We start from the raw sequence: 24,730 nt of genomic DNA, 5'->3' as shown, positions 1-24,730 counted from the left end.
GAATTCCTATAGAAGCGAGCACGAAGGAAGGGTGAGACGTTGGAGCAGACGGAAGCCGAGAGCTCAAAAATGCTGGAAAATGTGGAATTTGGAGACAAGCTATTTTGACATAAATGGAGTGCTTACCCAAATAAAGCGGAAAAAAATCCCCGGCCAGCTGGATCAAACAGACATCGATTGAGTCACACTTTACATCGATCACGATACACGCAACACGTCATGCGTGTTATTACAACTACAGTGCATACACTGTCTGGCTAGCTATGTACAAACACAACATTAAATAATATAATACTTTACAGATACTGTAATATGATTGTCCAGTTTTTCCACTTAGTACACATTGGTGTCTTATCACATTATGTTGTGTATTAGAAACTCAAACACATTTGGTAAGACAATTATTGTAAGTGGGTAACAATTGTTCTTTCTCTTTTAAAAACACATAATTGTGTACAGAAAAGTCAGAGCAATGACAACATGTTCAATTTGACAACAATCCTGGCAGCAAATGTGTGTTCCTGCTTCAGGAAACAAACGCGCGAGTGTGTTCGAATAACGGCAGACTTGGTAACGGACAACAAAGACGACTATTTTTGTACAAATGAGGATTCACAACCTTATCTTTTTGAAGCTGAATATACTGAGGATGACTGCCTATAGAAGCGAGCACCAAGGAAGGTTGAGACGTTGGAGCAGATGGAGGCCGAGAGAGTGAGGTGAAAAATGCTGCAAAATGTGTAACTTGGAGACAAGTTATTTCTACATAAATGGAGTGCTTCCCCCCAAAAAACGGAAAAAAATTTCCCCGGCCAGCTGGACCAAATCGACAACTATCCATCGAGTGAGTCACACTTTATATTGATCATGATACACGCAGCACATAATGTGTGTTATTACAACTACAGTACTTATACTCTCTGGCTAGCTGTGTAAAAACACAACATGAAATAAAACTTTACAGATTCATAACAAATGAGGAATCACAACCTTATCTTTTTTAAGCTGAATATACGGAGGATGAACTACTGCTTAAAGAGGCGAGCACGATGGAAGGGTGAGACTTTGGAGCAGACGGAAGCCTAAAAATTGAGGTGAAAAATGCTGCAAAATGTGGAATTTGAAGCCAAGCTATTTTGGCATAAATGGGGTGCTTACCCAAATAAACCGGGAAAAAAAATTCCCCAGCCAGCTGGACCAAACAGACAACTGTCCATCGAGTGAGTCACACTTTATATAGATCATGATACACGCAGCACGCCATGCGTGTTATCACAGCTGTGTACAAACAAAACATGAAATACTACTTTACAGTAGGGTTGTACGGTATACCAGTATTAGCATAGTTCAGCAATACTAATTAATCATATTCGGTACAACATCGCCTTTAAAAAGTACCGGTCAGCCACCCCGGCCTGTCGTCGACACGTCGTGTCATTGCTGGTTTACGAGCAGACGAGCATGTTTGGCAGCGCGCGCACACAGAGTACTTACAAGCAGACACATTTTGACTTAAAAAGTAAAGATAAAGGTGAAGTTATAACACTGAGACGCCCTCAGGAAGAGGTGCTTTAAGACACGGCTAGTTTTAGCTACTTCTAAATCACTAATCCTTGTCTCCATGGCGACGAATAAAGTACCTTCTTTAAAGGTATCATTATCACTGTAGGATGAGGTATAGCTAAACATGCTTCACTACACAACGAAGGAGGATACAATGTAAACAAACGCCATGGGTGGAACTACACCTGACATCCACTGTAATGATATCAAAGTACAGGAGTGTATCTAGTCGATACTACTTTGATTACATCGATATCTTTAGCATCACAACAGCTTATTTAGTTTTTTAAAATGCTTTACTATGTTTATAAACTCAGGAAATACAACCCTGGACACATGAGTACTTTGAATATGACCAACGTGTGATCCTGTAACTACTTGGTATCGGATCACTACCTAAATGTGTGGTATCATCCAAAACTAATGTCCAGTATCAAAGAAGAGAAGAATAAGTGATTATTACATTTTAACAGAAGTGTAGATAGAACATGTTAAAACAGAAAATAAGCAGATATGAGCAGTAAATGAACAAGTAGATTAATCATAATTTTTTTACAGCTTGTCTTTCATAATGTAGACAAAATAATAGGGTCGATAAATGACACAATATGTTACTGCATAGACCAGGGGTCGGCGAGCCGCATGCGGCTCTTTAGCGCCGCCCTAGTGGCTCTCTGGAGCTTTTGCAAAAATATATGAAAAATGTAAAAAGATGAGGGGGGATAAAAAACATATTTTTGTTTTAATATGGTTTCTGTAGGAGGACACACACCTCCCTAATTGTTATAAAGCACACTGTTTATATTAAAGATGCTTCACTGATGAGAGTATTTGGTGAGCGCCGTTTTGTCCTACAAATTTTGGCAGTCCTTGAACTCACCGCAGTTTGTTTACATGTATAACTTTCTCCGACTTTCTAAGACGTGTTTTATGCCAATTATTTTTCTGTCTCATTTTGTCCACCAAATTTAAAGGCCTACTGAAACCCACTACTACCGACCACGCAGTCTGATAGTTTATATATCAAAGATGAAATATTAACATTGCAACACATGCCAATACGGCCGGTTTAGTTTAATAAATTGCAATTTTAAATTTCCCGCGAGTTATCCTGTTGAAAACGTCGCGGAATGATGACGTTTATGTTGACGCGTGCTTGTGACGTTATTGGTTGGAGCGGACATTTCAGCCCAGCACCACTCACGCCTAAAAGTCGTCTCTTTTCATCGCATAATTACACAGTAATTTGGACATCTGTGTTGCTGAATCTTTTGCAATTTGTTCAATTAATAATGGAGACTATAAAGAAGAATGCTGTTGGTGGAAAGCGGTGGATTGCAGCTGCTGTTAGCAACCAAAACACAGCCGGTGTTTCTTTTGTTTGTTGTGAAGCTTAAACACAGAGCGGTCAAGCGAACATGTTTCTCTACGTCAACCAGCAAGTTTTTGGATGGGAAAATTGTGATATTAAGTCGGCTCTTACCGGAGACTTGAGCGGATTATGCGACCTCCTCCTGCAGCTGTCAAAAAAGCAGCTGTGATCTTGGCTCCTCCATTGGCTTCTCTCAGAGACACTGGCGGTCACCACAGCCCTCCGACTTTCAGTTATGACTTTATAATCTCATTAAAACACTATTAACACAATAAGCAGATAGGGGATTTTCCAGAATTATCCTAGTAAATGTGTCTAATAACATCTTGTTGCCTGGAGCCGTCGCCTTTTCTTTTCTTTTTTTGTGTGCTTCACTCTAACTTTCCTCATCCACAGATCTTTCATCCTCGCTCAAATTAATGGGGAAATCGTCGCTTTCTCGGTCCGAATCACTCTAGCTGCTGGTGGTTATTGTCACAGTTATTTGATGACGAACCCCAAGATGCAGAGATGGAGGCAGGCAAGGAGTGAGAAAACATGATTTAATAAAGATACTAAGACAAAATAAAAAAAAAGTGTACTTACACAAAGCGCGCACGAGGCGGATAACAAACTAAGGGTCTTTAGCATAGAAACTAGCAAGAAACAAAAAAGGGTCTAGCGTGGAAGCTAGCGGGTAGCAAACAGGAAAACAGAAGTCGTTACTTGTAGAGTGAAAACAAAACAGAAGCAGGGAACAAAAGACAGTAAGTTAAAAACAAACAAATGTAGCTTACCGCTACGCTGCAGTAAAACGACACGAGAGCAACGACAGGAGCGACATGTGGCAACGACAATGATCCAGCACTGACTGGAAGACAAAGTGGGTACAAATAGGAGCGGGCTGATTGACTACAGGTGTGGCCAGGTGCCAATCAGCCGCAGATGAGGTGACAACAGCACACAGGGAGACAAACAGGAAGCTGGACCAAAATAAGAGCACTTGACAGGAACTAAAGACAGGAGATACTAAACACAGAGGAAACAAAGACAAATGCAGAGGAAAAAATTAAAACATAGACAAACTGTCAGGGGAAAGCCTGACAGCTATGATTGTAAACAATGAGAGGATGTGAGAAGCCCTACAACCCGTGACGTCACGCGCACATCGTCTGCTAATTCCGGTACAGGCAAGGATTTTTTATTAGCGACCAAAAGTTGCGAACTTTATCGTCGATGTTCTCTACTAAATCCTTTCAGCAAAAATATGGCAATATCGCGAAATCAAGTATGACACATAGAATGGACCTGCTATCTGCGTTTAAATAAGAATATCTAATTGCAGTAGGCCTTTAATATTGTGCATGAATGCACAAAGGTGGGTTTTGTTGATGTTATCGACTTATGTGGAGTGCTAATCAGACATATTTGGTCAGTGCATGACTGCAAACTAATCGATGCTAACATGCTATTTAGGCTAGCTGTATGTACATATTGCATCATTATGCCTCATTTGTAGCTATATATGACCTCATTTAGTTTCCTTTAAGTCCTCATAATTCAGTGTATATGTCATGACGCACTATCTGTATGTAATATGGCTTTTAATTTTTTCGGCTCCAGACGGATTTGTTGTTGTATTTTTGGTCCAATGTGGCTCTTTTTGGGAAGCTGTTTTTATACCCAATCATGGCACCCACCTGTTCCCAATTAGCCTGCACACCTGTGGGATGTTCAAATTAAGTGTTTGATGAGCATTCCTCAACTTCATCAGTATTTATTGCCACCTTTCCCAACTTCTTTGTCACGTGTTGCTGGCATCAAATTATAAAGTTAATGATTATTTGCAAGAAAAAATGTTTATCAGTTTGAACATCAAATATCTTGTGTTTGTAGTGCATTCAACTGAATATGGGTTGAAAAAGATTTGCAAATCATTGTATTCCGTTTATATTTACATCTAACACAGTTTCCCAACTCATATGGAAACGGGGTTTGTATACATCTGTAAACATCTGGACAAGACTTTAAAAAAGTGGGTTTTTTTTAACATTATTTTTTGTGACACAATGTTTGATGTTGGGTTTAATTTATCATCCAAAAACATCAAACATCTTTTTTACGTGTAAGAGGAGCATCAACATTTTATTTCAAAATAAGGCAAATCTCCTGGGAAAATTGGTCAAAATATGACAGTTCTCTACATCACAATAACTCATCTACTCCAATTTATACCATTTTACACTCAATACGACAGGAAGAGTCGGTATAAAATGGATGGATGTAAAATGTACAAACGTTGCTTGGAGCGATGAATGAAGAATCCATACAAGTAGCAACGCTATGGACCGACCTCTGGCCGACCCCTGGCATAGACTAATTAGGAGTCTTTGTTTGTTTACTTACCACTAAAAGAAAAGTTGTCTAGTATGTTCACTATTTTATTTAAAGACTAAATTGCAAAAATAAGTATATGTTTAATGTATCCTAAACATTTTTGGGTAAAATAAAGCCAATAATGAAATATTTTTTGGTCCCCTTTATTCAGAAAAGTATCAAAAAAGTACCGAAAAGTATCAAAATAATTTTACCAAAATATTGGTATCAACACTGCTCTACAGATACTGGTATTTTCCACTCAGTACAGATTGGTGTGCTTACCCAAACACGTTTGGTAAGGCAATTATTCTCCCGGGCCCTCCCTTGTAAAAAGACATGATTGTGTACAGTAAAGAGCGAGCAATGACAACACGTTCAACTTGACAACAACCCGTTTGCTCCGTGACCGCAAAGATCAACCAAAGCGCTGGATACTGGTTTGGCGACTAAGTTGAAAGACACACAAGGTGTGTTTACAGCCAATAGGGCGCCGGGCTTTGACGTCACCATCGACCCTCGCTCCCGACACCGCTTGACCCGCACGTCTTGCCGAGCGATGCGCTTTTGCTTCCAAAAACGCCAAATCTCCTTTTTTGACGCCGGCGTGTTGACTTTTCCTGGTTAAGAGGATGAACCTGAACCTGTCTCACTGGGTAACCTTGGCATCTAATCTTTCCATCTAGCAACCACAACACAATACACACTCTTTTGACAATGTGCAGATTTTTTACGCACTTCTTCTTTGCTGGCAACCACAAACACTGGAGGACGGCCACTAAACCTGCTGACTAAGAAACTTGTGGGTTATTTCAGGGACGATACCGATTATTAGTGGTCAAAGAGGCGATGTTTATTTGCAGTGAAACGTATTTAAACATGAATATTAAAAACCCTGTTTCAATGAGTTGGGAAACTGTGTTAGATGTAAATATAAACGGAATACAATGATTTGCAAATCCTTTTCAACTCATATTCAGTTGAATGCACTACAAAGACAACATATTTGATGTTCAAACTCATAAACTTTATAATTTTTTTGCACATAATAATTAACTTAGAATTTCATGGCTGCAACACGTGCCAAAGTAGTTGGGAAAGGGCATGTTCACCACTGTGTTACATCACCTTTTCTTTTAACAACACTCAATAAATGTTTGGGAACTGAGGAAACTAATTGTTGAAGCTTTGAAAGTGGAATTCTTTCCCATTCTTGTTTTATGTAGAGCTTCAGTCGTTCAACAGTCCGGGGTCTCCGTTGTCGTATTTTACGCTTCATAATGCGCCACACATTTTCGATGGCAGACAGGTCTGGACTTCAGGTGGGCCAGGAAAGTACCCAAACTCTTTTTTTACGAAGCCAGGCTGTTGTAACATGCTGAATGTGGCTGGGCATTGTCTTGCTGAAATAAGCAGGGGCGTCCATGAAAGGGATAGAAGGTCATGGTCATTCAATGTTGGTTTCCGGCCATGCCGCTTACGTGGAGGGATTTTTCCAGATTCTCTGAACCTTTTGATGATATTATAGACCGTAGATGTTGAAATCCCTAAATTTCTTGTAATTGCACTTTGAGAAACGTTGTTCTTCAATCAATCAATCAATGTTTACTTATATAGCCCTAAATCACTAGTGTCTCAAAGGGCTGCACAAACCACCACAACATCCTCGGCAGGCCCACATAAGGGCAAGGAAAACTCACAGCCAGTGGGACATCGGTGACAATAATGACCCAGTGGGACGTCGGTGACAATTCTTAAACTGTTTGACTATTTACTCATGCAGTTGTGGACAAAGGTGTGTACCTCGCCCCATCCTTTCTTGTGAAAGACTGAGCATTTTTTGGGAAGCTGTTTTTATACCCAATCCTGGCACCCACCTGTTCCCAATTAGCCTGCACACCTGTGGGATGTTCCAAATAAATGTTTGATGATCATTCCTCAACTTTATCAGTATTTAATACCACCGTTTTCCAAGTTCTTTGTCACGTGTTGCTGGCATCAAATTCTAAAGTTGATGATTATTTGCACAAAAAAAAAGTTTATCAGTTTGAACATCAAATATGTTGTCTTTGTAGCATATTCAACTGAATATGGGTTGAAAAAGATTTGCTAATCATTGTATTCTGTTTATATTTACATCTAACACAATTTCCCAACTCATATGGACATGGGGTTTGTAGACATCTGTAAACATCTGGACAAGACTTTAAAAAAGTGGGTGTTTTTTAACATTATTTTAGTGACATAACGTTTGATGTTGTGTTTAATTTATCATCAAAAACATGAAACATCTTTATTACGTGTCTAAGAGGAGCATCAACATTTTATTTCAAAATAAGGCAAATTTCCTACATCACAATAACTCATCTACTCCATTTTATACCATTTTACACTCAAGACAACAGGAAGAGTCGGTAGAAAATGGATGGATGGATGAATGTAAAATGTACAAATGTTGCTTGGAGCGAAGAATGCAGAATGGAACCGCACTTCTACTTCGGGTTTAAAGCTTTAAACAGCAGGAAACTCGTCCAAAAGATGGCCCCGTAACACAAACAATAACACACCTTTTCAGCGTCTCTGCTTGTTTTTTTTTTACTATTTGCAATATATATAAAAAAAAAAAAATCCATAAATTAGCCGCACTGTTTTATAAGCCGCAAGATTCAAATGGTAGGAAAATGTAGCAATTTATAGTTTTATTTTAGCCAAACATTTTTGAAAACAGTCGATACAATATACGTCAAAATGTCAGATAATAGCTCTGATTAACAACATTTTTTTGTCAACATTTGTCAACAATATCGGCTAATCGTCGCAGCCTTAGCACAAATATGCATGAAAACACTCCTACAGACATCTCACATGGGACAGTTTGGTAAGTAAGAATTGTTTTAGTTATATTGTAAAACTCACAAACGTTGTTTGGAGTGATGACTGACGAATCCATACAAGCAGAAACGCTATGGATCACTAAAAGATGGAACCGCACTTCTACTTCCGGTTTAAAGCTTTAAACAGCAGGAAACTCGTCCAAAACAATGACACACCTTTTCAGCGTCTCTGCTTTTTATTTTTTTTTGTTTTAACTATTTGCAATATTAAAAAAAAATCCATAAATTAACCGCACCGTTTTATAAGCCGGAAGATTCAAATGGTAGAAAAAAAGTAACAATTTATAGTTTTATTTTATCCAAATTTTTTGGAAAAAAGTCGATACAATATACGTCAAAATGTCAGATAATAGCTCTGATTAACAAAAATTTTTTTGTCAACATTTGTCAACAATTTCGGCTAATCGTCGCAGCCTCAGTACAAATATGCATGAAAACACTTCTACAGACATCTCACATGGGACCGTTTGGTAGGTAAGAATTGTTTTAGTTATATTGTAAAACTCACAATCGTTTTTTGGAACGGTGACTGATGAATCCATACAAGTAAAAACGCTACGGATCACTAAAAGATGGAACCACACTTCTACTTCCGGTTTAAAGCTTTAAACAGCAGGAAACAAGGCCAAAAGATGGCACCGTAACACAAACAATAACACACCTTTTCAGCGTCTCTGCTTGTTTTTTTGTTTTTTTTTTACTATTTGCAATATATATATAAAAAAAATAATCCATAAATTAGCCGCACTGTTTTATAAGCCGCAAGATTCAAATGGTAGGAAAATGTAGCAATTTATAGTTTTATTTTATCCCAAAAATGTTGAAAACAGTCGATACAATATACGTCAAAATGTCAGATAATAGCTCTGATTAACAACATTTTTTTGTCAACATTTGTCAACAATATCGGCTAATCGTCGCAGCCTTAGCACAAATATGCATGAAAACACTCCTACAGACATCTCACATGGGACAGTTTGGTAAGTAAGAATTGTTTTGGTTATATTGTAAAACTCACAAACGTTGTTTGGAGTGATGACTGACGAATCCATACAAGCAGAAACGCTATGGATCACTAAAAGATGGAACCGCACTTCTACTTCCGGTTTAAAGCTTTAAACAGCAGGAAACAAGTCCAAAAGATGGCACCGTAACACAAACAATAACGCACCTTTTCAGCGTATCTGCTTGATTTTTGTTTTAACTATTTGCAATATAAAAAAAAATCCATAAATTAGCCGCACTGTTTTATAAGCCGCAAGATTCAAATGGTAAGAAAAAAGTAGCAATTTATAGTTTTATTTTATCCAAAAAATGTTGAAAACAGTCGATACAATATACGTCAAAATGTCAGATAATAGCTCCGATTAACAACATTTTATTGTCAACAATGTCGGCTAATTGTTGCAGCCTCAGTACAAACATGCATGAAAACACTCCTAAAGACATCCCACGTGGGACAGTTTGTTAAGTAAGAATTGTTTTAGTTATATTGTAAAACTTACAAACATTGCTTGGAGCGATGAATGAAGAATCCATGCGAGTAGTAACACTATGGATCACTAGAAGATAAAACCGCACTTATACTTCCGGTTTAAAGCTTCAAACAGCAGGAAACTCGTCCAAAAGAATGACACACCTTTTCAGCGTCTCTGCTTGTTTGTTACTTGTTCTTTTTAAACTATTTGCAATATAACAAATCCATAAATTAGCTGCACCGTTTTATAGGCCGCAAGATTCAAATGGTAGGAAAAAAGTAGCTGTTTATAGTCCGGAATTTACGCCATTTTACTTTATCTAAAAAATGCTGGAAACAGGTGATCTGATATACGTCAAAATGTCAAATAATGGCTCTGATTAACAACATTTTATTGTCAACGTTTGTCAACAATGTCGGCTAATTGTTGCAGCCTTAGTACAAACATGCATGAAAACACTCCTACAGACAACTCGCATGGGACAGTTTGGTAAGTAAGAATTGTTTTAATTATTTTGTAAAAGTCAAAAATGTCGCTTGGAGCGATGAATGAAGAATCCATACGAGTAGAAACGCTATGGACCACGGTTCAAAGCTTTAAACAGCAGAAAACACTTGTGAACGTTCACCCTGAGGCACCTGCAGTGAGCGAACTTGTCCAAAAGATGGCACCATAGCACAAACAACAGCACACCTTTGCAGCGTTTCTGCTGGTTTGTTTGTTTTTTCTTTAACTATTTACGATATGAAAAAATCCATAAATTAGCCGCACCGTTTTATAAGCTGCATGAGTCAGATGGTAGGAAAAAAGTAGCAGTTTATAGTCCGGAATAGTGGTATACCGGTACTAGTATAGTATCGCGGTACTAATGAATAAAAAAACAGTACTATACTCTGTTTGAAAAGTACCGGTTACCGGGCATGACGGCGCATCGTCACGTCATAACATTGCTGGTTTTACAAGCAGAGGAGCATGTTCGGCAGCACACACATAGTACTTACAAGCAGACACAGTGTGTAGACAGAAAAGGGAGAATGGACGCATTTCGGCTTAATAAATAACAGATAACATCCATTCGCAGTCTGCAGTGTTTTAGCTACTTCTAAATCACTAATCCAGGCCTGCTGACGACAAATAAAGGATACAATAGCTCGCCGGCGTCACAATGTAAACAAATGCCATGGATTGATCTACACCTGACATCCACTGTAACTATACCAAGTACAAGAGTGTATCTAGTTGATACTACTATGATTATATTGATATTTTTCATTATCACAAAATCTTTTTTCCTTTTTTAAAAATTCATATTATGTTTATAAAATCAGTAAATACGTGTCTGGACACATGAAGACTTTGAATATGACCAATGTATGATCCTGTAACTACTTGGTATCAGATTGATACCTACATTTGTGGTATCATATAAAAGTAATGTAAAGTATCAAAGAAGAGAAGAATAAGTGATTATTACATTTGAACAGAAGTGTAGATAGAACATGTTAAAACAGTAAATAAGCAGATATTAACAGTAAATGAACAAGTAAATTAATAAAATGTTTTACAGTTTGTCCTTAATAATGTTGACAAAAAAATATGTTACTGCATAGAGTCTTTGTTTGTTTACTTACTACTAAAAGACAAGTTGTCTAGTATGTTCACTATTTTATTTAGGGACTAATTTGCAATAATAAGCATATGTTTCATGCACCCTAAGATTTTTTGTTGAAATAAAGCCAATGATGCCATTTTTTTGAGGTCCCCTTTATTTAGAAAAGTACCGAAAAGTTTCAAAAATACATTTTGGTACCGGTACTACAATACTGATATCGGGACGACACTAGTCCAGAATTTTTTTAATCTAAAAAATGCTAAAAACAGACGATACGATATACGTCCAAATGTCAAATAATGGCTCTGATTCACCAATAATGTCTCCATCTCTGCTGCAAACTGCTGAAAGAGTCCAAAATAAAGCGAGACGCTGCGATTACCTTAACGTTTTTACCCCGGTTCTCAGCTGTCGTGTTGCTGTTAAACGTGGCAATGCGTTTTACGACATAAAAGCCCTGAAAAAGAACGGTTCCACCCGCATGTCCTCACTAGGTCGGAAAACACATGCATGTCCTCACTAGGTCGGAAAACACACGCAGGTCCTCACTAGGTCGGAAAACCCAAACACAGGAACACACACACACACACTCATTCCTGAGCGCCAAGTCATTTGATAAGTTACTGAAACGAAGCGATTTAGAGCCTAATTCCGCCCAAACAAAATCTCGCATCAGCCAAGTGCCAGACTTTAGGGAAAAAGCGCAGATAGTGGACTTTCTCAAACGTTACACTATCGCTTTTTAAAAAAAAAGAAAAAAAATCACATTTTCAAATTAAAACAAAGGGGAATTACTCACTCGCTGAAAAGATCCGCAGAAAAACCAAATGAAAAGAAGCTCTTGATATGGAAGAAGTGAACACTTGAGGGGTTGAGTCTATTTTGTAACTCAGGTGAGAAAGGAGGCTTTTAAAAGGGGGAGGGAGGACCTGTGTCGGCCAATCAGGACAGGACTCTCACACACACACATGCAGACGCACACACACAGCTGCCGCCACAGGAAAGACACCACGTCCAAAAAGTGTGAGCATTGTCGTGTCTACTTGTTAAATACGCCTCCATCAGGTGGTCACGTGACCCGCCACATGACCAGCACGCGTTTAAAAAGCGCGCACACACACAGTTTTGTATTTCTGACCTTCTTGAGATCTCCAAAAAATTCCGACCTCTTGAGAACCACCCTTTCTAAATATATAAGGATTTGTATTTACAACATTAATAATATATACACACTATGCAAATATAAAAAAGGTAAGGTTTTAGTAAAAAAAAAAATCATTACATTTTTTGTTTGTAATTGCTTTTTAATCTCCAATATTTACTTTGTTATTACAGTATATATATATATATATATATAAATATATATATATATATATATACACTATATATATATATATATATAAATATATATATATACACACATACATATACATATATATACATACATATATACATATATATACATATACATATATATATATATACACATACATATATACATATATATACATACATATACATACACATATTATTTATATATATATATATATATATATATATAATTATAATTTTTTAATCCATTTTGGCCAAAGGGGGCGCATTTCAATGTTGTACACAAACTTGTTATCATATTTGATATTTGTTGGCCAGAGGGGGAGCACTTTAATTTCCTACACACACTTGTTATTTCATATGTTGACCAGAGGGGCAGCACTTTTAAAAGTGACACACGGTCAATTTGAAAAATCCCTCCTTTTTGGGACCACGCCTCATTTTGATAGATTTCACCACCAGGGGTGCAAATGAGACATTCTCTATTAGAGGCAATGGCCGAAACAGACAAGCGGTAGAAAATTGACTGATTGATGGGTTTTCCGTATTGGGACCATGATTTCAGTCCTATCTTGTTCACCGGTCCTCATATGGAAGCTACTTTTCCTTGTTGATGTCTCAAGAAGGGTAGAAATACAATAACACACACACATATTCTTGTATTTTCTACCTTCTTGAGACCTCCGAAAAATGCCTACCTTTTTAGGACCACCCTTTCTAAATATATAAAGATTTTTATTTACAACATTAATAATATATACATACTATGCAAATATAAAAAAGGTAAGCTTTTAGTAAAAAAAAAATGTTAATAATTGTTTTTGTTTGTAATTGGTTTTTAATCTGCATTATTTACTTCAAGTTATTACATAATATCTCTATATCATTTTTTTTATTACTATCAATTTGCGCCAAAGGGGGCGCATTTCAAACTCTTCCACACACTTGTTATTACATTTGTTGGCCAGAGGGGGAGCACTTCAAATTCTGACAAACACTTGTTATTTCATATGTTGACCAGAGGAGGAGCACTTTTAAAACAGACACACGGTCAATTTGAAAAATCCCTCCTTTTTGGAACCACCCTCATTTTGATAGATTTCACCACCAAGGGTGCAAATTAGATCTTTATTTTGTGTTTTTTGTAATGTGCTTTAGGCCGATGACAAACAAGTCACGGACCACAGATGGCCCCTATGCCGCACTTTCAACAACCCAGCTGTAGAAGCTAACTGTTAAAAGGACTACTGAAATGAGATTTTCTTATTTAAACGGGGATAGCAGGTCCATTCTATGTCACACTTGATCATTTTGCGATATTGCCATATTTTTGCTGAAAGGATTTAGTAGAGAACATCGACGATAAAGTTCGCAACTTTTGCTCGCTAATAAAAAAGCCTTGCCTGTACCGGAAGTAGCAGACGTCATGGGTTGTGGAGCTCCTCACATCTGAACATTGTTCACAATCATGGCCACCAGCAGCGAGAGCAATTCGGACCGAGAAAGCGACCATTTCCCCATTAATTTGAGCGAGGATGAAAGATTCGTGGATGAGGAAAGTGAGAGTGAAGGACTAGAAAAAAAAAATAATAGGGCAGTGGGAGCGATTCAGATAGGGAAGATGCTGTGAGAGGCGCTGTGGCAGCCGTGGGGGTGGCAGGACCACTCGGCCAGGCCCAATCGCAACAATGGATAGAGCCATACCGCTTTGAGCTCGACGCTGACGGTCAGGAGGACGCTGCAGATATTGATGCTGGAGTAGCACACGACATAGATCGCCTTCAGAATACAGAATGGTAAAATGTTTTTTATTATTCACATAATACACTGTACTTTGTGTGTGTGGTCCAATCCAACCGTGTTCACTTGACATCTCTGTTCCATAGTAAAGCTTGACTGTCATCTTTCGGGAATGTAAACAATGAAACACCGGCTGTTTGTGTTGCTAAAGCCGGCCGCAATACACCGCTTCCCACCCACAGCTTTCTTCTTTGATGTCTCCATTGTTCATTGAACAAATTGCAAAAGATTCAGCAACACAGACGTCAAGAATACTGTGGAATTTTGCGATGAAAACAGACGACTTAATAGCTGGGAACGATGCTGGAACAAAATGTCCTCTACAATCCCCAACGTTACATACACGCGTCATCATACCGAGACGTTTCAGCAGGATATTTCGGCACGAAATGTAAAATTGCAATTTAGTAAACTAACCCGGCCGTATTGGCATGTGTTGCAATGTTAATATTTCATCATTGATATATAAACTATTAGACTGCGTGGTCGGTAGTAGTGGGTTTCAGTAGGCCTTTAATGGCCACTATAGTCTTAGTACGGTGGTGCATTTGTTCATCCTATGGTCACATACGGGACGCGGGTTGTCTTACGCCAGCACCGGATGTCATAAAATCACCTGGTCACCTGATGGGGGTTTTTCGGGGATGAATAGGGAAGTCCTTCTTTATCTGCCGCCCTGTTTGATCATGTATTGCTGCCTTTGCACCTGTAAATGTTTACTTTTGTGTGCACATTAAATCAACAAAAAAATCCTGACTTTGGAGCAATGTTCACGGACTCTAGTATTTGGCTCTCTATTAGATGCAACGGGTTTCCATATTGGGCCCATGATTTCGGTCCTAAATTGTTCACCGGTCCTCATATGGACGGTACTTTTCCTTGTTGATATCTCAAGAAGGGTAGGAATACAAGAACACACACACACACACACACACGGCCAGCTGCACGAGGGACCAACAGTTGAGCGGTAGATGCGGTAGGTTGTGCCGCCCGTCGGCCAATCAGAGCGTGACGCCGAGGGAGGGGGAGGCTTGGGGGGGGGGGGGGTTGTCGCTGTGCCCAGGGTCATGTACATGTCAGGGATGAGACGGCGTTATCTCGGTCCACTTGGTGATGTCCAAATAAAGGAAAACATACAAAATCAGTCCTCAGTTGGACCTGTCGCATAAATCCGAGGAACATTGCTTGCGATGACCAACTTCCCATTGATTTTTAACGACTTCAAACGGCCAATTAAAAAAAAGTAGATCTCCGATAATTCCCAGTCCGGCATTTCATTCGTTTTTTTACGGTAACTTAATTAAAAGTGGTGTGGTGGCATTTTCTGCAAGGGGACAAAGAGTGATAGCAAATCTGAATCCAGCAGAGGGCGCTGTCTCCTTCACCCAATCGTTTCTAGCAGGAGGAAACTTACACATTTTACTGGATACTCAATGCCCGTAAATGCTTCTTAATTTTGATATTACCGTATTTTTACGGACTATAAAGCGCACCCACTAAATTTTAGACAAAATAAATTCCATACATTAGCCACACCGGACTATAAGCCGCAGATATATATATACGTCGTGAAATTAGTTAATTACACAGAAATATTTAGGAAGTGTTTATTTACATATCTTCATTGTTTCCAAACAGTGTCTGTAACAGGGCAGTAAAGCAGTATGATCAAACAAAACAGTCATAGTCATGGACCCTTTAGCTGCGCAAGGTAGCTCTCCAATCGGCTAAACAGACTAAGTAACTCCAAAGCGACGTTTTGGCGAATTTACCGAGGAATTTTCGGAAGTGAAACAATACAAAAAGAATGCCGTTGTAAGTTAGTAATACTAAAACAGACACCCATAAACGTGTTAGGATTTTAGCTAATCCTAACAACACTAGCGTCATTACAATACAATAGCACGCACAAATTAGGGTTGCAACTAACGATTAATTCTTGAAATGTTACCTATTTAATAGATTTTGTGTTTTTAACAGGAATGAGAGAAAATATTCTCACACTTTACATGTTAGCACTGGCTATGTTGATGGCGAGTGACCCACTTCCACCCAGACTAAATAACTAACTAAATTTTATTGTCAACATTTGTTGCCAATTGTTGCAGTCTTAGTACAAATATGCATGAAAACACTCCTATAGACATCTCACATGGGACAGTAGGGTAAGTAAGAATTGTTTTAGTTATATTGTAAAACTTACAAATGTTGCTTGGAGCGATGAATGAAGAATCGATACAAGTAGTAACGCTATGGACCACTAGCAGATGGAACAGTACTTCTACTTCCGGTTTAAAGCTTTAAACAGCAGGAAACTCATCCAAAAGATGGCACTGTAGCACAAACAATAACACACTTTTTCAGCGTCTCTGCATGTTTGTTTGTGTTTTAACTATTTGCGGTACGAAAAATCCATAAATTAGCTGCACTGTTTTATAAGCCGCATGAGTCAAATGGTAGGAAAAAAGTAGCAGTTTATAGGCTGGAATTTACGCCATTTTATTTTATCTAAAAAAATGCTGAAAACAGACGTTAAATTTATTTATAGACAAAACTTTTTGTACTATTATTAGTTTTGTTGGCCTGCGACATATTGTCAGAAAAACAGAAGAGTAAAAAAGTAAGAAAAAATGCAAAAAGACATAATTTAATGACAAACAGATGCTACTTTGATACTAATAACTAATTACATCACAATTTGTCACTTATAAACCAAAACTAACACTAAGTTTTGATCAATAATATGTTTTTGAAGTGAATTATATTTATATAGCGCTTTTCTCTAGTGACTCAAAGCCTGTGTTTTTTGTTAAACTATTTGAGATATGAAAAATTCCATTAATTAGCTGCACCGTTTTATAAGCCGCATGAGGCGAAAGGTAGGAAAAAAGTAGCAGTTTCTAGTCCGGAATTAGCGCCACTTTATTTGATCTAAAAAATGCTGAAAACAGACATTACATTTATTTATAGACAAAACTTAGTTACTAGTGTACTATTATTAGTTTTGTTGGTCTGTGACATATTGTCGATAAAACAGAAGAGTAAAACAGTAAGAAAAAATTTAAAAAGACATAATATATGAGAAACAGATGCAATTTTGATACTTATAACATCACAATATGTCACTTATAAACCAAAACTGACACTAAGTTTTGATCAGTAATATGTTTGTGAAGTGAGTTATATTTATATAGGGCTTTTCACTTCTTTTTTTTTAATTATTTGCAATACGAAAAAAATCCATGAATTAGCCGCGCCGTTTTATAAGCCGCATGAGACAAATGGTAGGAAAAAAGTAGCTGTTTATAGTCCGGAATTAACGCCATTTTATTTGATCTAAAAAATTCTGAAAACAGTCATTACATTTATTTATAGACAAATCTTTGTGTACTAGAGTACTATTATTAGTTTTGTTGGTCTGAGACATATTGTCAGAAAAACAGAAGAGTAAAAATGTAAGACAAAATGCAAAAAGGCATAATTTAATGAGAAATCGGTGCAATTTTGATACTAATAACATCACAATGTGTCACTTATAACACAAAGGTGACACTAAGTTTTGATCAATAATATGTTTGTGAAGTGAATTAAATTTATATAGCTTAAACTATTTGCAGTATGAGAAAAAATCCATAAATTAACCGCAGCGTTTTATAAGCTGCATGAGTCAAATGGTAGGAAAATAGTAGCAGTTTATAGTTCGGAATTTACCCCATTTTATTTGATCTAAAAATGCTGAAAACGACATTACATTTATCTATAAACAAATCTTTGTGTACTATTATATTTTTTGTTGGCCTGTGACATATTTTCAGAATAACAGAAGAGTAATAGAGTAAGAAAAAAATGCAAAAAAGATATAATGTAATTAGAAACAGATGCAATTTTGATACTAATAACATCTCAATGTGTCACTTATAAAAACACAAAGCTGACACTAAGTTTTGAACAATATGTTTGTAGAATTTATTATATATATATATATATATATATATATATATATATATATATATATATATATATATATATATATATACTTACACTTCAATTTTTGTATCAAAAGTTCAGCTTTATTCTCATTACATTACGTCTTTGTTCTTACATTTTTACACATTTTTTTCCAACAACATGTTGCGGTCCAACCAAACTGTCGCAGTCTGGACACCTCTAGGTTAGAGTATCAAAAACAGGCCTTTTTATGAGTGCGGCCCATTATGGGCGTCTTGTCTGGGACCGTCACCCCCACTAATAGGCCTGCATTGTGTGCTTTGGCCCAGAATATCTGTAAGCAAACTGTAGCCAAAGCCCCGAAACAAGCCATCCTGAGCACCATTTTAAACATACCTATTTGGAAAAACCTAAATATAGGCTTTGAATACCGAAAATTCAGGACTATAAGCCGCTACTCTTTTCTTCCACTTTGCAACCTGCGGCTTATAAAACAGTGCGGCTAATGAATGGATTTTTCTTCACTGACAGCTACAATGCAAGTAGTTAAAATAAACAGGCAAATACACTCAAAAGTTTTGTTATTGTTTGTGTTACGGTGCCATCTTTTGGATGAGTTCGCCTGACTGTTAAGACAGAGCTTATTAATGAGAGTCTTGTAGACGTCCATAGCGTTCCTACTCGCATGGATTCGTCGTTCATCACTCCAAGCGACGGATGTAAGTTTTACAATATAACTAAAACAATTCTTACTGACTAAACCGTCCCTATGTGGGATGTTTGTAGGACACTCCAGACTGTGCTGTGAAAGTGAACACAGCTGGTAGTGATAGCTTCGTTTCCAAACTTTTTTAATTAATTATAATCGATCAATTGATTGAAGAATTTATTACAAGTTTGCATAGGATCAGGTAGAGTGTCATGAATTGATTAACGTGGACCCCGACTTAAAGAAGTTGAAAAACGTATTCGGGTGTTACCATTTAGCGGTCAATTGTACGGAATATGGACTGTACCGTGCAATCTACTAATAAAAGTTTCAATCAATCAATCAATGATGGTACAGATTTACTGGTTCAAGGTCAACTAAAAGGAGTTACACCAAAAAAGCATTAAAAGCATGTCGTGTTTATTTTATTTTTTTTTAAAAAGCTAATATGCTAACACGTTTGCGAGTGTCGGAACATTCTTTTTGTATTGTTTCATTTTCACAAATCCCTCAGCAAATCCACCAAAACTTCGTCGCGGACTTATAGAGTTAGTTTTACCTGATTGGAGAGCCATGACGATGACTTCTGTTTTGTTTGATCAGCTGTTTTACTGCCCTGTTACAGACCCCGTTTGAAAGCAATGAAGGTATGTAAATAAACATTTACGAAACATTTCTGTGTAAATAACTCATTTCACAACGTTTATATATGCGGCTTATAGTCCGGTGCGGATAATATGTGGAAAAATATTTCTTACTTCTAGTCCGGAAAATGACAAATGAGCTATGTTAATGTTATTACAAGTCTCACATAAGTTAAGACACCTTGAAGTGTGTCAGTTGATGCCTACGCTCAGCCAATCACCTGTGAGCAAACCGCCGTCATATTATAATAATTATAATAATAATATATTTTATTTGTAAAAAGCACTTTACATTGAGTGAACAACCTCAAACTGCTACAGTGTTCAAAAAAATTAAATAAAAACTAGAACAGCCTAATAGATAGAACTAGTATGCATATGTTTAAAAAAGAAAAGGCTTTTTTAAGAAGAAGGGTTTTTAAGCCTTTTTTAAAAGCATCCACAGTCTGTGGTACCCCCAGGTGGTCAGGGAGGGCGTTCTACAGACTGGGAGCGGCGGAGCAGACACTTTGTAGCTTTGTCTCTGGAGGTTGAAGGAGGTTAGCCTGTCCGGAGCGGAGGTGTCGCGTGCAGGAGTTGGGGGTGAGTAGGTCTTTGAGTTAGAGGGGAGGTGTACTATTAGTAGTATAGTGTGTACTATATACCAGTATAGTATACACTGAATAATATATATAATATAGTATACAAGCCATGGTGCTCGTCTCAACATTCCCCAGTGGAGAAAGTAAAAGAAAGTGGATATGTAGCCTGCAAAACAACTCTCTCTATCACTTTCACCTGTGAAAGATGAATCTCCTAGCAACCCGGAGGGCTGTGCAGTCGCCACATCTCACCTGTGTTGACATACCTCACCTGGTATGGAACGCCAGACTGCTATAAATATATTCACACACCACCATGGAATTTACCACCATTGATAAGTTCTGGGTAAACAGGACTGCGACGCCTGTGAAGGAGCTTCCTATGCCTCTCCTTGGTGTGGCAGAAGCTGAGCAGTGGTGTGGATGAGTTAGTTCAGCACGTATAATAACATGGACGAGACTACACTCGCTTGCGTTTGGGCCTCGGATTTTGCACACAATAGTTACTGCAGAGGTCGAAATCCAACGCAGTGATGTGTACAGTCGGTCAAAAAACAAGGGATGCATAGCTACAGTGTATACTGTACTGTCGGTTCAACAGGTTCCTATAGAACAGCTAGGAAAAATCCAAGCATATATATGTAAGTATGTACTGTATGTATAAAAGGGACAAGCGGTAGAAAATGGATGGATATATATATATATATATATATAATTTTATTTTTCCTGAAGGAACTCTCCTGAAGGAATCAATAAAGTACTATATATATATACATGTGTGTGTATATATATATATATATATATATATATATATATATATATATATATATATATATATATATACACACACACATATACAGGTGTATATATATATATATATATATACATATATACATGTATAGATATATACATATATACATGTATATATATATATACATGTATGTATATACATATATGTATATATATATATATGTATATATATATATATATATATATATATATATATATATATATATATATATACTTGAAGCTCATGGAGAAAATGCTGAGAGTGGTCATTCATAGTTTTGATGTGACAATCTACAATGTAAATAGTCATGAAAATGAAGAAAACACATTGAATGAGAAAGTGTGCCCAAAACTTTTGGCCAGCACTGTATATACACCCCCCCCCCCCACACACACAAATACGTACGTGTATATATATATATATATATATACATATACATATATATATACATATACATATATATATACATATACATATCCGCCCGATTGTAGCTGAGATAGGCGCCAGCGGCCCCTGCGACCTCGAAAGGGAATAAGCGGGAGGAAATGGATGGATGGATATATATACACACACACACATATATATACATACGACACCTACATATATATACACACGTGTATGTACAGTCATTTATACATACACACAAACCAATAATATATATATATACACAAACACGCATATAAACATATATATATATATATATATATACACATATATATATACACATATATATAATATATATACATATATATATATACATATATATATATACACATATATAAATATACATATACATATATATATATACACACACACACATATATATACATATACATACGCCACCTACATATATATACACACGTGTATGTACAGTCATTTATACATACACACACACCAATAATATATATATATACACAAACACGCATATAAACATATATATACACATATATAATATATATACATATATACATACATATATATATATATACATATATATATATATATATATATATATATATATATATATATATATATATATATATATATACATATATATATATATACACACACACACACACACATATATAAGGGCGGATTACATCCTTGACAAGACGCCACCTCATCGCAGAGCGATGTTTTTATATATATATATATATATATATATATATTTAAAAAAAAATATATATATATATATATACACACACACACATATATATAAACATCGCCCTGCGATCAGGTGTCGACTTCTCCAGGATGTAACCCGCCTCCGCCTAATGCAGTTGAGATAGGCTCCAGCGACCCCCCGCAACATCAAACGGTACAAGCGGTAGAAAATGGATGGATGGATGGATATATAAATATCCATCCGTCCAATTTGTACCGCTTGTCCCTTACACACACACACACATACACATGCATGATATATACATATTAAAACAAACTATTGCTTTAGTAGTGTTCAGAATTGCAACTTTACTATGTTACAGCTTCCTGTTATTAGGTACAAAATATTGGACTGCCGTTCTTCCAGTGGGAGCACTTTTACCTTTGAAAGTTTACCTTCTTAGTTTACTCCGAGTGACCACTTTTCAAGAGCGTGTAAACAAGACGCGAAGTGAGGCATGTTTGTGTCGTCGTCATCAATAGTTTGAGGTTGTTAACCTCCTCTTTTGACCAAAACATCTCCACTGTGACACAGTCATGGACAATTAGTACCCCCTCCCCCCGGGGAATCGGGCAAGTGGGGCAAGTCCACTAGGTGGTCCATAAATGCCAGAATTTGAGTGATCTAAATTAAGCCCGCTGGAAATACGGCACGTTATCGACTAATCTGTGGCGACGTGGCCGAGTATCGGAGGAAATATAACAGGAGCGGCGTACACAAAACGATAAAAAAAGAAGGAACTTGAACTTGGGAGGAACTCTTCAGTGGGCTGTTAAGAACCTTGAGAACACTATGAAAGACTTGACAGTACCGGCAGGGCCTCGAAGAATTTCACAGGTCTGAGACAACGTGTATTTCTGGCCCCCGCGTGCAAAACCCAGTGGCCCCCGCCACTTAGCTATATGACATAACGGCATCAAATGACACCCGTTAGCTGCTCTGCAGTTACTGATATCACAGCCTCTATTGTTACCGTGCACACCACTTTGGAAAACTACATTTTCTATTTTCTTTTTGGGAGAAGTCATCACTAAATGTTCCAAACTCACGTTTCCAAAAGCTACGGCATTTTTTTCCACATCAACAAAGCAAGCATGCCTGACAGGAAGCACTCAAAAGCAAGGCTCCACTTTTCAAGATAGCTCGATGCTAATTTACATTGGATATACCATACACATGCTACTAATTAGCATTGGCGGTTTTGCATGGCAACGCATCCAAATTTTGACAGGGAAAACTTCGCCAGAGATGCACGCTACAATCAAACAGCCGGTGTGTATTAAGTACAATACCTGAAACCAGTGAAGTTGTCATGTTGTGTAAATGGCAAATAAAAAGAGAACACAATAATTTGCAAATCTTTTTCAACTTATATTCAACTTAATAGACTGCAAAGACAAGATATTTAACCTTCGAACTGGCAATCTTTGGCATTTTTTGCAAATATTTGCTCATTTGGAATTTGATGCCTGCGACGTGTTTCAAAAAAGCTGGCACAAGTGGCAAAAAAGACTGAGAAAGTAGAGGAATGCTCGTCAAACACTTATTTGGAACATCCCACAGGTAATTGGGAACAGGTGTTTGGGTTTAAAAGCAGCTTCCGTGAAATGCTCAGTCGTTCACAAACAAGGACGGAGCGAGGGTCACCACTTTGTCAACAAATGCCTGAGCAAATTGTTTAAAAATGACGTTTCTCAACCAGCTATTGCAAGGAATTTCACCATCTACGCTCCTTAACATCATCAAAAGGTTCAGAGAATCAGGAGAAATCACTGCACGTAAGCCATGATATCACGCACCTTGGATCCCTCAGGCTGTACTGCCCCAAAAAGCGACATGTGTGTAAAGGACCAACAAAGTATGTTTCTTACACCTATCATTATCACTGGAGGACGAGGAATAGCTAAACATGTTTCACTACACACCTTAGTAGGATACAACAGCTCACAATGTAAACACACGCCATGGGTGCATCTACACCTGACATCCACTGTAATGATACCAAGTACAGGAGCGTATCGAGTCGATTCTACTATGATTACATCAATATTTTTTAGCATCACAATATCTTTTTGAAATGTTTTTAAATTCATATTGTGTTTATAAACTCAGGAAATACATCCCTGGACACATGAGGTCTAGCTAACCGTTGACAGTAAGCCAGCACTCCTCAATGTAAACAAATGAGTGGATCTATACGTATATCCACTGTAACTCATTTTAAGGTTTTACTACTTAGGTATAAAATACTACACGGTCTAGCTCCAACTTATTTTGCTGATTACATTGTATCATATGTCCCGGCAACAAATCTGCGTTCAAAGAACTCCGGCTTATTAGTGATTCCCAGAGCCCCAAAAATGTCTGCGGGTTATAGGGCCTTTTCTATTGGGGCTCCAGTACTATGGAATGTTCTACGAGTAACAGTTAGAGATGTTACCTCAGTTGAAGCATTTAAGTCCCATCTTAAAACTCATTTGAATACTC

The 24,730-nt window shown here is 37.3% G+C and overlaps 1 protein-coding gene across 2 annotated transcripts in view; it reads right to left on the bottom strand.

The window, feature by feature from the left end:
- Positions 1 to 24,730, bottom strand: part of slc38a4 (solute carrier family 38 member 4) — a 118,299-nt gene that overhangs the window by 64,133 nt on the left and 29,436 nt on the right. The window contains exon 1 of one of the 2 annotated variants that reach the window (XM_061914015.1): positions 12,074 to 12,272. The exons of the other annotated variant lie outside the window; for it this stretch is intronic. The gene's annotated coding sequence lies outside the window, so the exon portion shown is untranslated. Of the gene's footprint in view, positions 1 to 12,073; positions 12,273 to 24,730 lie in introns of those variants that run through there. 2 annotated transcript variants of the gene reach the window in all.

This window comes from Nerophis ophidion, linkage group LG10, assembly GCF_033978795.1.
Source record: "Nerophis ophidion isolate RoL-2023_Sa linkage group LG10, RoL_Noph_v1.0, whole genome shotgun sequence".
In the NCBI taxonomy this organism is placed as follows: domain Eukaryota; kingdom Metazoa; phylum Chordata; class Actinopteri; order Syngnathiformes; family Syngnathidae; genus Nerophis; species Nerophis ophidion.
This window is presented reverse-complemented; position numbering and strand designations above follow the sequence as displayed.